At 55.4% G+C, this 15,132-nt stretch overlaps 4 non-coding genes across 4 annotated transcripts; all 4 read right to left on the bottom strand.

The window, feature by feature from the left end:
- Positions 1-2,084: 2,084 nt before the first annotated feature.
- Positions 2,085-2,157, bottom strand: trnav-cac (transfer RNA valine (anticodon CAC)). Its single transcript has one exon. It is a non-coding gene; the product is annotated as a tRNA-Val (tRNA).
- Positions 2,158-5,496: 3,339 nt separating this feature from the next.
- trnav-cac (transfer RNA valine (anticodon CAC)) lies at positions 5,497-5,569 on the bottom strand. The gene has a single exon. It is a non-coding gene; the product is annotated as a tRNA-Val (tRNA).
- A 3,339-nt stretch (positions 5,570-8,908) lies between these two features.
- On the bottom strand, positions 8,909-8,981 carry trnav-cac (transfer RNA valine (anticodon CAC)). Its single transcript has one exon. It is a non-coding gene; the product is annotated as a tRNA-Val (tRNA).
- Positions 8,982-12,320: 3,339 nt separating this feature from the next.
- On the bottom strand, positions 12,321-12,393 carry trnav-cac (transfer RNA valine (anticodon CAC)). Its single transcript has one exon. It is a non-coding gene; the product is annotated as a tRNA-Val (tRNA).
- Positions 12,394-15,132: the final 2,739 nt, after the last annotated feature.

Raw genomic sequence — 15,132 nt, 5'->3', positions numbered from 1 at the left:
CGTACAGAAGGAACGTGCGTTTGGTACAAGAGTGCATGAAGGCACCGGAAATACATTGGGAACAAATGACCGGTCGCTCAAGACCTCTGTGAAGTACAGGAGCGTGCAAAAAGAGGCTGTTTCCACCCGGTCTCGAACCGGGGACCTTTCGCGTGTGAGGCGAACGAGATAGCCGCTACACTACGGAAACCTGCAAGGACCGCTGCTGGTGTCTCGCTTGCGTTTCGGGCTGAGAAAGGGAAGCGTCACTTTAGGCAGGGGGCGCTGGAGAGAGGAACAAAGGGCGCGATGAAACAAAATGCCGAAACCCGGGATCAAACCAGGGACTTTTAGATCTTCAGTCTAACGCTCTCCCAACTGACCTATTTCGGCAGTGCGCAGAGCCCACAGCCACCTGCTCCAGCCTTCCTGTGTTGCGGCATGAGCGCACCAAGAGGAGCGGGAGAGTGTTGCAGGAACGTCACTCAGAAGGAAAGCCACCCAGCTGTGCCCTCTGAGCTCTGTCCAGCGCATCTTCCTCGCATGGACTCCTGCCTGCGAGGGGCAGGAAACAATTAGCAAGAACAGAGCAGCACCCCATGGGTGTCTCATGACCACACCTTAGGTTGTGACACGTGCAGGTGTGAGGGGTTGCCGGGCTACTCTGGAGCAGAGCTTGGGAGGAGGGGGGGCGGGAAAGCAGACAAAGAGGTGACACCTCAAGGTCTGCACGATCACAGCTCTCCGCCGCCCCAGGCTTCCGCTCGATAAGCTACTGGACACACCCGCCCCTCCTCACACAGACCGTGGAAAAGCCCCCGAGTGGGAGGGCTCTCTCTTCCTCCCAGGAGCTCTTGGACGCACAGACAGAGCGCGGGGAGCCGCCGCCTGCAAACACGGCTCCAGGCAGGACTCCACTCCGCAGGAGCCGCAGAGCAGAGGAGATGGGGGCAGCTTAGCTCCTGTGCAGAGACCTGAGCTGTTGTTGCTGCGGACGCTGTCTTTTCTGTTCTCGGGGTAGGAGTGAATGTTGAGTTGCCCTTAGAAATGAAGCAGAGCACTTCAACGGCACGGGTGTGTGTGTGTGCGTGCGCCCTGGTGATTCTGGGAGACAGATCGAACCTGGGCTAAAAGAGAGGGGGCTTAGCCCTCTTCCATTTGCTAGTTCAGAGTTGTACAACCCATCTGTATCTGCTAGGCGGCGCAGTCGTCGTGCACAAAGAACGCTTTGAAAAGCGTCAAAAGCAAGTCATTCCGAGTTGGTCGTTTGTGTTTTCCGTTCAGACGCGAAATGCTGACATGATCTCTCGGCTCCTCGGTTGTCATTTCTGTTCCGTAAAGGAATCACAGCACGCGTCGCCTTCCAGCACGCTGGGTCGGGACACGATGCCGAGGATCGGAGAGTGCGGTGTCTTCCTCGTTAGTATAGTGGCAAGTATCCCCGCCTGTCACGCGGGAGACCAGGGTTCGATTCCCTGACGGGGAGTAGAAAGCTTTTCTTTTACCTCCTTAGAGAAAGGACTGCCTTTCACTTCTCTGTTTTCTTTCACAGCGCCGTGCACCTTTTCATTGCTCTCGCTTTCAGAGCCTCCGCACGGCACACGACTCGACATCAGGAAGCACATTGAAGTGAAAGCAGGAAGCGCTGCGACATGCACTGTGCAGATCCCGCCACACTAAGAGGTGAGTGGGTCTGTTCGATGCACAAAGAACGCTTTGAAAGCATCAAAGGCAAATCATTCCGAGTTGGTCGTTTGTGTTTTCTGTTCAGACGCGAAATGCTGAAATGATCTCTCGGCTCCTCGGTTGTCATTTCTGCTCCGTAAAGGAATCACAGCAGGCGTCGGCTTCCAGCACGGTGGGTCGGGACACGATGCCGGGGGTCGGAGAGAGCGATGTCTTCCTCGTTAGTATAGTGGTGATTATCCGCACCTGTCACGCGGGAGACTGGGGTACATCAGGACGCGCATTGAAGTGAAAGCAGGATGCGCTGCGACATGCACTGTGCAGATCCCGCCACACTAAGAGGTGAGTGGGTCTGTTCGATCACTGCGCTAGGCGAATCCCCAATCCCCTTTTGTGCGTGCCGACAAAGGAAGCCGGTCTGTTTCCGCCCGGTTTCGAACCGGGGACCTTTCGCGTGTGAGGCGAACGTGATAACCACTACACTACGGAAACGGTGGCAATCCCTGCCCAGCGGCCCAGCGCTGAGCTTCGCCAATGCGATTCAGCTGCTTCCAGTGCCTTTATTGGAGTGCGCTGATGGACCGTGCTCTCTCTCCAGAGACCAGCACGCCTGTCATGGACGGAGCAGGAAAGGCGGCGCCACATTCTACAGCCCTCTCCACGCAATCGACGAAATCGGGCTACTGAAGTGGAGAAAATCGCCTCTCCAGAAAGTGCAAATATCATCTTGGAGAGTATAAATCCTATTGCCGAAGGTCAGCCCTGTCTACCAGAGTAACCCTCCCACCTCCTGCAGGGATGATCAGCTCGTCTCACACGCGAGAAGTCTTCGGTTGGAAACAAGCGCCCCCTCTTCTCGCGCGATTTGCACGTTCGAGTGGTTTTAATGCGGCTCCTTCGTACACGGTGCTGATCTTTTGGAAAGCAGGAGGCAAAACTGACAGGTTCCCATACCGGGAGTCGATCCCAGGCCGCCCGGGTGAAAACCAGAAATCCTAACCGCTAGACCATATGGGAGCACACACCCCTGCTGTTCCGGGCATCATGCAAGCAAACTACATAAATATGAGAAAACGCGCAAGAGAGTTGTCACTCAGAGTGTCGAAGGGTCGATGTATACTGGGGCTCAGTTGAAATGCAACGTCAGGACTTTTCCGAATTAGATCACACGAAGAGAGCACAGCCTTTTCCGCCCTGCCACGTGGGTATCGGTAACTCGCCGTGATCGTATAGTGGTCAGTACTTTGCGTTGTGGCCGCAACAACCCCGGTTCGAATCCGGGTCACGGCAGAATAGGGGCGTCTGCTTTGACTACTTGCGCGAATGAAGGCAAAAAAAAGCCAATCGATGTGAACGAACGGCGCTTTACAGAGGAGTACTGCCTGACTGGATCGTTGATGAACGACAGAGGCCACTCTGACCTCTTCTCGGTTTTCTTCAATGACTTACTAAGGATCTTCTTCACATTCGCCCATGCAGGGGAAGCCAGTTACACCAAAGCAAACGCAGGAAAGTGCATTTCAAGCAGAGACCAGGAGGGACTTGTTTACACCGAGAGTGGTCGGAGAATGGAACAATGCGCCCAGCCCTGTTGCTGGAGCCGATTCTTGATGAGATCTTGGGCTCACTAAGAGGCCCCCGCTGGATGCTAATCTTTCTGTTGTTGTTGCAGGTCCTGCGCTGCTTTTGAGCCGACAGAGCTCGTCCTGGTCTGTCGGCACAGCCCAATTGCAAATGATCGGCTCCGCGTACAGAAGGAACGTGCGTTTGGTACAAGAGTGCATGAAGGCACCGGAAATACATTGGGAACAAATGACCGGTCGCTCAAGACCTCTGTGAAGTACAGGAGCGTGCAAAAAGAGGCTGTTTCCACCCGGTCTCGAACCGGGGACCTTTCGCGTGTGAGGCGAACGAGATAGCCGCTACACTACGGAAACCTGCAAGGACCGCTGCTGGTGTCTCGCTTGCGTTTCGGGCTGAGAAAGGGAAGCGTCACTTTAGGCAGGGGGCGCTGGAGAGAGGAACAAAGGGCGCGATGAAACAAAATGCCGAAACCCGGGATCAAACCAGGGACTTTTAGATCTTCAGTCTAACGCTCTCCCAACTGACCTATTTCGGCAGTGCGCAGAGCCCACAGCCACCTGCTCCAGCCTTCCTGTGTTGCGGCATGAGCGCACCAAGAGGAGCGGGAGAGTGTTGCAGGAACGTCACTCAGAAGGAAAGCCACCCAGCTGTGCCCTCTGAGCTCTGTCCAGCGCATCTTCCTCGCATGGACTCCTGCCTGCGAGGGGCAGGAAACAATTAGCAAGAACAGAGCAGCACCCCATGGGTGTCTCATGACCACACCTTAGGTTGTGACACGTGCAGGTGTGAGGGGTTGCCGGGCTACTCTGGAGCAGAGCTTGGGAGGAGGGGGGGCGGGAAAGCAGACAAAGAGGTGACACCTCAAGGTCTGCACGATCACAGCTCTCCGCCGCCCCAGGCTTCCGCTCGATAAGCTACTGGACACACCCGCCCCTCCTCACACAGACCGTGGAAAAGCCCCCGAGTGGGAGGGCTCTCTCTTCCTCCCAGGAGCTCTTGGACGCACAGACAGAGCGCGGGGAGCCGCCGCCTGCAAACACGGCTCCAGGCAGGACTCCACTCCGCAGGAGCCGCAGAGCAGAGGAGATGGGGGCAGCTTAGCTCCTGTGCAGAGACCTGAGCTGTTGTTGCTGCGGACGCTGTCTTTTCTGTTCTCGGGGTAGGAGTGAATGTTGAGTTGCCCTTAGAAATGAAGCAGAGCACTTCAACGGCACGGGTGTGTGTGTGTGCGTGCGCCCTGGTGATTCTGGGAGACAGATCGAACCTGGGCTAAAAGAGAGGGGGCTTAGCCCTCTTCCATTTGCTAGTTCAGAGTTGTACAACCCATCTGTATCTGCTAGGCGGCGCAGTCGTCGTGCACAAAGAACGCTTTGAAAAGCGTCAAAAGCAAGTCATTCCGAGTTGGTCGTTTGTGTTTTCCGTTCAGACGCGAAATGCTGACATGATCTCTCGGCTCCTCGGTTGTCATTTCTGTTCCGTAAAGGAATCACAGCACGCGTCGCCTTCCAGCACGCTGGGTCGGGACACGATGCCGAGGATCGGAGAGTGCGGTGTCTTCCTCGTTAGTATAGTGGCAAGTATCCCCGCCTGTCACGCGGGAGACCAGGGTTCGATTCCCTGACGGGGAGTAGAAAGCTTTTCTTTTACCTCCTTAGAGAAAGGACTGCCTTTCACTTCTCTGTTTTCTTTCACAGCGCCGTGCACCTTTTCATTGCTCTCGCTTTCAGAGCCTCCGCACGGCACACGACTCGACATCAGGAAGCACATTGAAGTGAAAGCAGGAAGCGCTGCGACATGCACTGTGCAGATCCCGCCACACTAAGAGGTGAGTGGGTCTGTTCGATGCACAAAGAACGCTTTGAAAGCATCAAAGGCAAATCATTCCGAGTTGGTCGTTTGTGTTTTCTGTTCAGACGCGAAATGCTGAAATGATCTCTCGGCTCCTCGGTTGTCATTTCTGCTCCGTAAAGGAATCACAGCAGGCGTCGGCTTCCAGCACGGTGGGTCGGGACACGATGCCGGGGGTCGGAGAGAGCGATGTCTTCCTCGTTAGTATAGTGGTGATTATCCGCACCTGTCACGCGGGAGACTGGGGTACATCAGGACGCGCATTGAAGTGAAAGCAGGATGCGCTGCGACATGCACTGTGCAGATCCCGCCACACTAAGAGGTGAGTGGGTCTGTTCGATCACTGCGCTAGGCGAATCCCCAATCCCCTTTTGTGCGTGCCGACAAAGGAAGCCGGTCTGTTTCCGCCCGGTTTCGAACCGGGGACCTTTCGCGTGTGAGGCGAACGTGATAACCACTACACTACGGAAACGGTGGCAATCCCTGCCCAGCGGCCCAGCGCTGAGCTTCGCCAATGCGATTCAGCTGCTTCCAGTGCCTTTATTGGAGTGCGCTGATGGACCGTGCTCTCTCTCCAGAGACCAGCACGCCTGTCATGGACGGAGCAGGAAAGGCGGCGCCACATTCTACAGCCCTCTCCACGCAATCGACGAAATCGGGCTACTGAAGTGGAGAAAATCGCCTCTCCAGAAAGTGCAAATATCATTTTGGAGAGTATAAATCCTATTGCCGAAGGTCAGCCCTGTCTACCAGAGTAACCCTCCCACCTCCTGCAGGGATGATCAGCTCGTCTCACACGCGAGAAGTCTTCGGTTGGAAACAAGCGCCCCCTCTTCTCGCGCGATTTGCACGTTCGAGTGGTTTTAATGCGGCTCCTTCGTACACGGTGCTGATCTTTTGGAAAGCAGGAGGCAAAACTGACAGGTTCCCATACCGGGAGTCGATCCCAGGCCGCCCGGGTGAAAACCAGAAATCCTAACCGCTAGACCATATGGGAGCACACACCCCTGCTGTTCCGGGCATCATGCAAGCAAACTACATAAATATGAGAAAACGTGCAAGAGAGTTGTCACTCAGAGTGTCGAAGGGTCGATGTATACTGGGGCTCAGTTGAAATGCAACGTCAGGACTTTTCCGAATTAGATCACACGAAGAGAGCACAGCCTTTTCCGCCCTGCCACGTGGGTATCGGTAACTCGCCGTGATCGTATAGTGGTCAGTACTTTGCGTTGTGGCCGCAACAACCCCGGTTCAAATCCGGGTCACGGCAGAATAGGGGCGTCTGCTTTGACTACTTGCGCGAATGAAGGCAAAAAAAAGCCAATCGATGTGAACGAACGGCGCTTTACAGAGGAGTACTGCCTGACTGGATCGTTGATGAACGACAGAGGCCACTCTGACCTCTTCTCGGTTTTCTTCAATGACTTACTAAGGATCTTCTTCACATTCGCCCATGCAGGGGAAGCCAGTTACACCAAAGCAAACGCAGGAAAGTGCATTTCAAGCAGAGACCAGGAGGGACTTGTTTACACCGAGAGTGGTCGGAGAATGGAACAATGCGCCCAGCCCTGTTGCTGGAGCCGATTCTTGATGAGATCTTGGGCTCACTAAGAGGCCCCCGCTGGATGCTAATCTTTCTGTTGTTGTTGCAGGTCCTGCGCTGCTTTTGAGCCGACAGAGCTCGTCCTGGTCTGTCGGCACAGCCCAATTGCAAATGATCGGCTCCGCGTACAGAAGGAACGTGCGTTTGGTACAAGAGTGCATGAAGGCACCGGAAATACATTGGGAACAAATGACCGGTCGCTCAAGACCTCTGTGAAGTACAGGAGCGTGCAAAAAGAGGCTGTTTCCACCCGGTCTCGAACCGGGGACCTTTCGCGTGTGAGGCGAACGAGATAGCCGCTACACTACGGAAACCTGCAAGGACCGCTGCTGGTGTCTCGCTTGCGTTTCGGGCTGAGAAAGGGAAGCGTCACTTTAGGCAGGGGGCGCTGGAGAGAGGAACAAAGGGCGCGATGAAACAAAATGCCGAAACCCGGGATCAAACCAGGGACTTTTAGATCTTCAGTCTAACGCTCTCCCAACTGACCTATTTCGGCAGTGCGCAGAGCCCACAGCCACCTGCTCCAGCCTTCCTGTGTTGCGGCATGAGCGCACCAAGAGGAGCGGGAGAGTGTTGCAGGAACGTCACTCAGAAGGAAAGCCACCCAGCTGTGCCCTCTGAGCTCTGTCCAGCGCATCTTCCTCGCATGGACTCCTGCCTGCGAGGGGCAGGAAACAATTAGCAAGAACAGAGCAGCACCCCATGGGTGTCTCATGACCACACCTTAGGTTGTGACACGTGCAGGTGTGAGGGGTTGCCGGGCTACTCTGGAGCAGAGCTTGGGAGGAGGGGGGGCGGGAAAGCAGACAAAGAGGTGACACCTCAAGGTCTGCACGATCACAGCTCTCCGCCGCCCCAGGCTTCCGCTCGATAAGCTACTGGACACACCCGCCCCTCCTCACACAGACCGTGGAAAAGCCCCCGAGTGGGAGGGCTCTCTCTTCCTCCCAGGAGCTCTTGGACGCACAGACAGAGCGCGGGGAGCCGCCGCCTGCAAACACGGCTCCAGGCAGGACTCCACTCCGCAGGAGCCGCAGAGCAGAGGAGATGGGGGCAGCTTAGCTCCTGTGCAGAGACCTGAGCTGTTGTTGCTGCGGACGCTGTCTTTTCTGTTCTCGGGGTAGGAGTGAATGTTGAGTTGCCCTTAGAAATGAAGCAGAGCACTTCAACGGCACGGGTGTGTGTGTGTGCGTGCGCCCTGGTGATTCTGGGAGACAGATCGAACCTGGGCTAAAAGAGAGGGGGCTTAGCCCTCTTCCATTTGCTAGTTCAGAGTTGTACAACCCATCTGTATCTGCTAGGCGGCGCAGTCGTCGTGCACAAAGAACGCTTTGAAAAGCGTCAAAAGCAAGTCATTCCGAGTTGGTCGTTTGTGTTTTCCGTTCAGACGCGAAATGCTGACATGATCTCTCGGCTCCTCGGTTGTCATTTCTGTTCCGTAAAGGAATCACAGCACGCGTCGCCTTCCAGCACGCTGGGTCGGGACACGATGCCGAGGATCGGAGAGTGCGGTGTCTTCCTCGTTAGTATAGTGGCAAGTATCCCCGCCTGTCACGCGGGAGACCAGGGTTCGATTCCCTGACGGGGAGTAGAAAGCTTTTCTTTTACCTCCTTAGAGAAAGGACTGCCTTTCACTTCTCTGTTTTCTTTCACAGCGCCGTGCACCTTTTCATTGCTCTCGCTTTCAGAGCCTCCGCACGGCACACGACTCGACATCAGGAAGCACATTGAAGTGAAAGCAGGAAGCGCTGCGACATGCACTGTGCAGATCCCGCCACACTAAGAGGTGAGTGGGTCTGTTCGATGCACAAAGAACGCTTTGAAAGCATCAAAGGCAAATCATTCCGAGTTGGTCGTTTGTGTTTTCTGTTCAGACGCGAAATGCTGAAATGATCTCTCGGCTCCTCGGTTGTCATTTCTGCTCCGTAAAGGAATCACAGCAGGCGTCGGCTTCCAGCACGGTGGGTCGGGACACGATGCCGGGGGTCGGAGAGAGCGATGTCTTCCTCGTTAGTATAGTGGTGATTATCCGCACCTGTCACGCGGGAGACTGGGGTACATCAGGACGCGCATTGAAGTGAAAGCAGGATGCGCTGCGACATGCACTGTGCAGATCCCGCCACACTAAAAGGTGAGTGGGTCTGTTCGATCACTGCGCTAGGCGAATCCCCAATCCCCTTTTGTGCGTGCCGACAAAGGAAGCCGGTCTGTTTCCGCCCGGTTTCGAACCGGGGACCTTTCGCGTGTGAGGCGAACGTGATAACCACTACACTACGGAAACGGTGGCAATCCCTGCCCAGCGGCCCAGCGCTGAGCTTCGCCAATGCGATTCAGCTGCTTCCAGTGCCTTTATTGGAGTGCGCTGATGGACCGTGCTCTCTCTCCAGAGACCAGCACGCCTGTCATGGACGGAGCAGGAAAGGCGGCGCCACATTCTACAGCCCTCTCCACGCAATCGACGAAATCGGGCTACTGAAGTGGAGAAAATCGCCTCTCCAGAAAGTGCAAATATCATCTTGGAGAGTATAAATCCTATTGCCGAAGGTCAGCCCTGTCTACCAGAGTAACCCTCCCACCTCCTGCAGGGATGATCAGCTCGTCTCACACGCGAGAAGTCTTCGGTTGGAAACAAGCGCCCCCTCTTCTCGCGCGATTTGCACGTTCGAGTGGTTTTAATGCGGCTCCTTCGTACACGGTGCTGATCTTTTGGAAAGCAGGAGGCAAAACTGACAGGTTCCCATACCGGGAGTCGATCCCAGGCCGCCCGGGTGAAAACCAGAAATCCTAACCGCTAGACCATATGGGAGCACACACCCCTGCTGTTCCGGGCATCATGCAAGCAAACTACATAAATATGAGAAAACGCGCAAGAGAGTTGTCACTCAGAGTGTCGAAGGGTCGATGTATACTGGGGCTCAGTTGAAATGCAACGTCAGGACTTTTCCGAATTAGATCACACGAAGAGAGCACAGCCTTTTCCGCCCTGCCACGTGGGTATCGGTAACTCGCCGTGATCGTATAGTGGTCAGTACTTTGCGTTGTGGCCGCAACAACCCCGGTTCGAATCCGGGTCACGGCAGAATAGGGGCGTCTGCTTTGACTACTTGCGCGAATGAAGGCAAAAAAAAGCCAATCGATGTGAACGAACGGCGCTTTACAGAGGAGTACTGCCTGACTGGATCGTTGATGAACGACAGAGGCCACTCTGACCTCTTCTCGGTTTTCTTCAATGACTTACTAAGGATCTTCTTCACATTCGCCCATGCAGGGGAAGCCAGTTACACCAAAGCAAACGCAGGAAAGTGCATTTCAAGCAGAGACCAGGAGGGACTTGTTTACACCGAGAGTGGTCGGAGAATGGAACAATGCGCCCAGCCCTGTTGCTGGAGCCGATTCTTGATGAGATCTTGGGCTCACTAAGAGGCCCCCGCTGGATGCTAATCTTTCTGTTGTTGTTGCAGGTCCTGCGCTGCTTTTGAGCCGACAGAGCTCGTCCTGGTCTGTCGGCACAGCCCAATTGCAAATGATCGGCTCCGCGTACAGAAGGAACGTGCGTTTGGTACAAGAGTGCATGAAGGCACCGGAAATACATTGGGAACAAATGACCGGTCGCTCAAGACCTCTGTGAAGTACAGGAGCGTGCAAAAAGAGGCTGTTTCCACCCGGTCTCGAACCGGGGACCTTTCGCGTGTGAGGCGAACGAGATAGCCGCTACACTACGGAAACCTGCAAGGACCGCTGCTGGTGTCTCGCTTGCGTTTCGGGCTGAGAAAGGGAAGCGTCACTTTAGGCAGGGGGCGCTGGAGAGAGGAACAAAGGGCGCGATGAAACAAAATGCCGAAACCCGGGATCAAACCAGGGACTTTTAGATCTTCAGTCTAACGCTCTCCCAACTGACCTATTTCGGCAGTGCGCAGAGCCCACAGCCACCTGCTCCAGCCTTCCTGTGTTGCGGCATGAGCGCACCAAGAGGAGCGGGAGAGTGTTGCAGGAACGTCACTCAGAAGGAAAGCCACCCAGCTGTGCCCTCTGAGCTCTGTCCAGCGCATCTTCCTCGCATGGACTCCTGCCTGCGAGGGGCAGGAAACAATTAGCAAGAACAGAGCAGCACCCCATGGGTGTCTCATGACCACACCTTAGGTTGTGACACGTGCAGGTGTGAGGGGTTGCCGGGCTACTCTGGAGCAGAGCTTGGGAGGAGGGGGGGCGGGAAAGCAGACAAAGAGGTGACACCTCAAGGTCTGCACGATCACAGCTCTCCGCCGCCCCAGGCTTCCGCTCGATAAGCTACTGGACACACCCGCCCCTCCTCACACAGACCGTGGAAAAGCCCCCGAGTGGGAGGGCTCTCTCTTCCTCCCAGGAGCTCTTGGACGCACAGACAGAGCGCGGGGAGCCGCCGCCTGCAAACACGGCTCCAGGCAGGACTCCACTCCGCAGGAGCCGCAGAGCAGAGGAGATGGGGGCAGCTTAGCTCCTGTGCAGAGACCTGAGCTGTTGTTGCTGCGGACGCTGTCTTTTCTGTTCTCGGGGTAGGAGTGAATGTTGAGTTGCCCTTAGAAATGAAGCAGAGCACTTCAACGGCACGGGTGTGTGTGTGTGCGTGCGCCCTGGTGATTCTGGGAGACAGATCGAACCTGGGCTAAAAGAGAGGGGGCTTAGCCCTCTTCCATTTGCTAGTTCAGAGTTGTACAACCCATCTGTATCTGCTAGGCGGCGCAGTCGTCGTGCACAAAGAACGCTTTGAAAAGCGTCAAAAGCAAGTCATTCCGAGTTGGTCGTTTGTGTTTTCCGTTCAGACGCGAAATGCTGACATGATCTCTCGGCTCCTCGGTTGTCATTTCTGTTCCGTAAAGGAATCACAGCACGCGTCGCCTTCCAGCACGCTGGGTCGGGACACGATGCCGAGGATCGGAGAGTGCGGTGTCTTCCTCGTTAGTATAGTGGCAAGTATCCCCGCCTGTCACGCGGGAGACCAGGGTTCGATTCCCTGACGGGGAGTAGAAAGCTTTTCTTTTACCTCCTTAGAGAAAGGACTGCCTTTCACTTCTCTGTTTTCTTTCACAGCGCCGTGCACCTTTTCATTGCTCTCGCTTTCAGAGCCTCCGCACGGCACACGACTCGACATCAGGAAGCACATTGAAGTGAAAGCAGGAAGCGCTGCGACATGCACTGTGCAGATCCCGCCACACTAAGAGGTGAGTGGGTCTGTTCGATGCACAAAGAACGCTTTGAAAGCATCAAAGGCAAATCATTCCGAGTTGGTCGTTTGTGTTTTCTGTTCAGACGCGAAATGCTGAAATGATCTCTCGGCTCCTCGGTTGTCATTTCTGCTCCGTAAAGGAATCACAGCAGGCGTCGGCTTCCAGCACGGTGGGTCGGGACACGATGCCGGGGGTCGGAGAGAGCGATGTCTTCCTCGTTAGTATAGTGGTGATTATCCGCACCTGTCACGCGGGAGACTGGGGTACATCAGGACGCGCATTGAAGTGAAAGCAGGATGCGCTGCGACATGCACTGTGCAGATCCCGCCACACTAAGAGGTGAGTGGGTCTGTTCGATCACTGCGCTAGGCGAATCCCCAATCCCCTTTTGTGCGTGCCGACAAAGGAAGCCGGTCTGTTTCCGCCCGGTTTCGAACCGGGGACCTTTCGCGTGTGAGGCGAACGTGATAACCACTACACTACGGAAACGGTGGCAATCCCTGCCCAGCGGCCCAGCGCTGAGCTTCGCCAATGCGATTCAGCTGCTTCCAGTGCCTTTATTGGAGTGCGCTGATGGACCGTGCTCTCTCTCCAGAGACCAGCACGCCTGTCATGGACGGAGCAGGAAAGGCGGCGCCACATTCTACAGCCCTCTCCACGCAATCGACGAAATCGGGCTACTGAAGTGGAGAAAATCGCCTCTCCAGAAAGTGCAAATATCATCTTGGAGAGTATAAATCCTATTGCCGAAGGTCAGCCCTGTCTACCAGAGTAACCCTCCCACCTCCTGCAGGGATGATCAGCTCGTCTCACACGCGAGAAGTCTTCGTTTGGAAACAAGCGCCCCCTCTTCTCGCGCGATTTGCACGTTCGAGTGGTTTTAATGCGGCTCCTTCGTACACGGTGCTGATCTTTTGGAAAGCAGGAGGCAAAACTGACAGGTTCCCATACCGGGAGTCGATCCCAGGCCGCCCGGGTGAAAACCAGAAATCCTAACCGCTAGACCATATGGGAGCACACACCCCTGCTGTTCCGGGCATCATGCAAGCAAACTACATAAATATGAGAAAACGCGCAAGAGAGTTGTCACTCAGAGTGTCGAAGGGTCGATGTATACTGGGGCTCAGTTGAAATGCAACGTCAGGACTTTTCCGAATTAGATCACACGAAGAGAGCACAGCCTTTTCCGCCCTGCCACGTGGGTATCGGTAACTCGCCGTGATCGTATAGTGGTCAGTACTTTGCGTTGTGGCCGCAACAACCCCGGTTCGAATCCGGGTCACGGCAGAATAGGGGCGTCTGCTTTGACTACTTGCGCGAATGAAGGCAAAAAAAAGCCAATCGATGTGAACGAACGGCGCTTTACAGAGGAGTACTGCCTGACTGGATCGTTGATGAACGACAGAGGCCACTCTGACCTCTTCTCGGTTTTCTTCAATGACTTACTAAGGATCTTCTTCACATTCGCCCATGCAGGGGAAGCCAGTTACACCAAAGCAAACGCAGGAAAGTGCATTTCAAGCAGAGACCAGGAGGGACTTGTTTACACCGAGAGTGGTCGGAGAATGGAACAATGCGCCCAGCCCTGTTGCTGGAGCCGATTCTTGATGAGATCTTGGGCTCACTAAGAGGCCCCCGCTGGATGCTAATCTTTCTGTTGTTGTTGCAGGTCCTGCGCTGCTTTTGAGCCGACAGAGCTCGTCCTGGTCTGTCGGCACAGCCCAATTGCAAATGATCGGCTCCGCGTACAGAAGGAACGTGCGTTTGGTACAAGAGTGCATGAAGGCACCGGAAATACATTGGGAACAAATGACCGGTCGCTCAAGACCTCTGTGAAGTACAGGAGCGTGCAAAAAGAGGCTGTTTCCACCCGGTCTCGAACCGGGGACCTTTCGCGTGTGAGGCGAACGAGATAGCCGCTACACTACGGAAACCTGCAAGGACCGCTGCTGGTGTCTCGCTTGCGTTTCGGGCTGAGAAAGGGAAGCGTCACTTTAGGCAGGGGGCGCTGGAGAGAGGAACAAAGGGCGCGATGAAACAAAATGCCGAAACCCGGGATCAAACCAGGGACTTTTAGATCTTCAGTCTAACGCTCTCCCAACTGACCTATTTCGGCAGTGCGCAGAGCCCACAGCCACCTGCTCCAGCCTTCCTGTGTTGCGGCATGAGCGCACCAAGAGGAGCGGGAGAGTGTTGCAGGAACGTCACTCAGAAGGAAAGCCACCCAGCTGTGCCCTCTGAGCTCTGTCCAGCGCATCTTCCTCGCATGGACTCCTGCCTGCGAGGGGCAGGAAACAATTAGCAAGAACAGAGCAGCACCCCATGGGTGTCTCATGACCACACCTTAGGTTGTGACACGTGCAGGTGTGAGGGGTTGCCGGGCTACTCTGGAGCAGAGCTTGGGAGGAGGGGGGGCGGGAAAGCAGACAAAGAGGTGACACCTCAAGGTCTGCACGATCACAGCTCTCCGCCGCCCCAGGCTTCCGCTCGATAAGCTACTGGACACACCCGCCCCTCCTCACACAGACCGTGGAAAAGCCCCCGAGTGGGAGGGCTCTCTCTTCCTCCCAGGAGCTCTTGGACGCACAGACAGAGCGCGGGGAGCCGCCGCCTGCAAACACGGCTCCAGGCAGGACTCCACTCCGCAGGAGCCGCAGAGCAGAGGAGATGGGGGCAGCTTAGCTCCTGTGCAGAGACCTGAGCTGTTGTTGCTGCGGACGCTGTCTTTTCTGTTCTCGGGGTAGGAGTGAATGTTGAGTTGCCCTTAGAAATGAAGCAGAGCACTTCAACGGCACGGGTGTGTGTGTGTGCGTGCGCCCTGGTGATTCTGGGAGACAGATCGAACCTGGGCTAAAAGAGAGGGGGCTTAGCCCTCTTCCATTTGCTAGTTCAGAGTTGTACAACCCATCTGTATCTGCTAGGCGGCGCAGTCGTCGTGCACAAAGAACGCTTTGAAAAGCGTCAAAAGCAAGTCATTCCGAGTTGGTCGTTTGTGTTTTCCGTTCAGACGCGAAATGCTGACATGATCTCTCGGCTCCTCGGTTGTCATTTCTGTTCCGTAAAGGAATCACAGCACGCGTCGCCTTCCAGCACGCTGGGTCGGGACACGATGCCGAGGATCGGAGAGTGCGGTGTCTTCCTCGTTAGTATAGTGGCAAGTATCCCCGCCTGTCACGCGGGAGACCAGGGTTCGATTCCCTGACGGGGAGTAGAAAGCTTTTCTTTTAC

Source organism: Atractosteus spatula, assembly GCF_055471065.1.
Source record: "Atractosteus spatula isolate fAtrSpa1 chromosome 10 unlocalized genomic scaffold, fAtrSpa1.hap1 SUPER_10_unloc_11, whole genome shotgun sequence".
NCBI classification, from domain to species: Eukaryota; Metazoa; Chordata; class Actinopteri; order Semionotiformes; family Lepisosteidae; genus Atractosteus; species Atractosteus spatula.
This window is presented reverse-complemented; position numbering and strand designations above follow the sequence as displayed.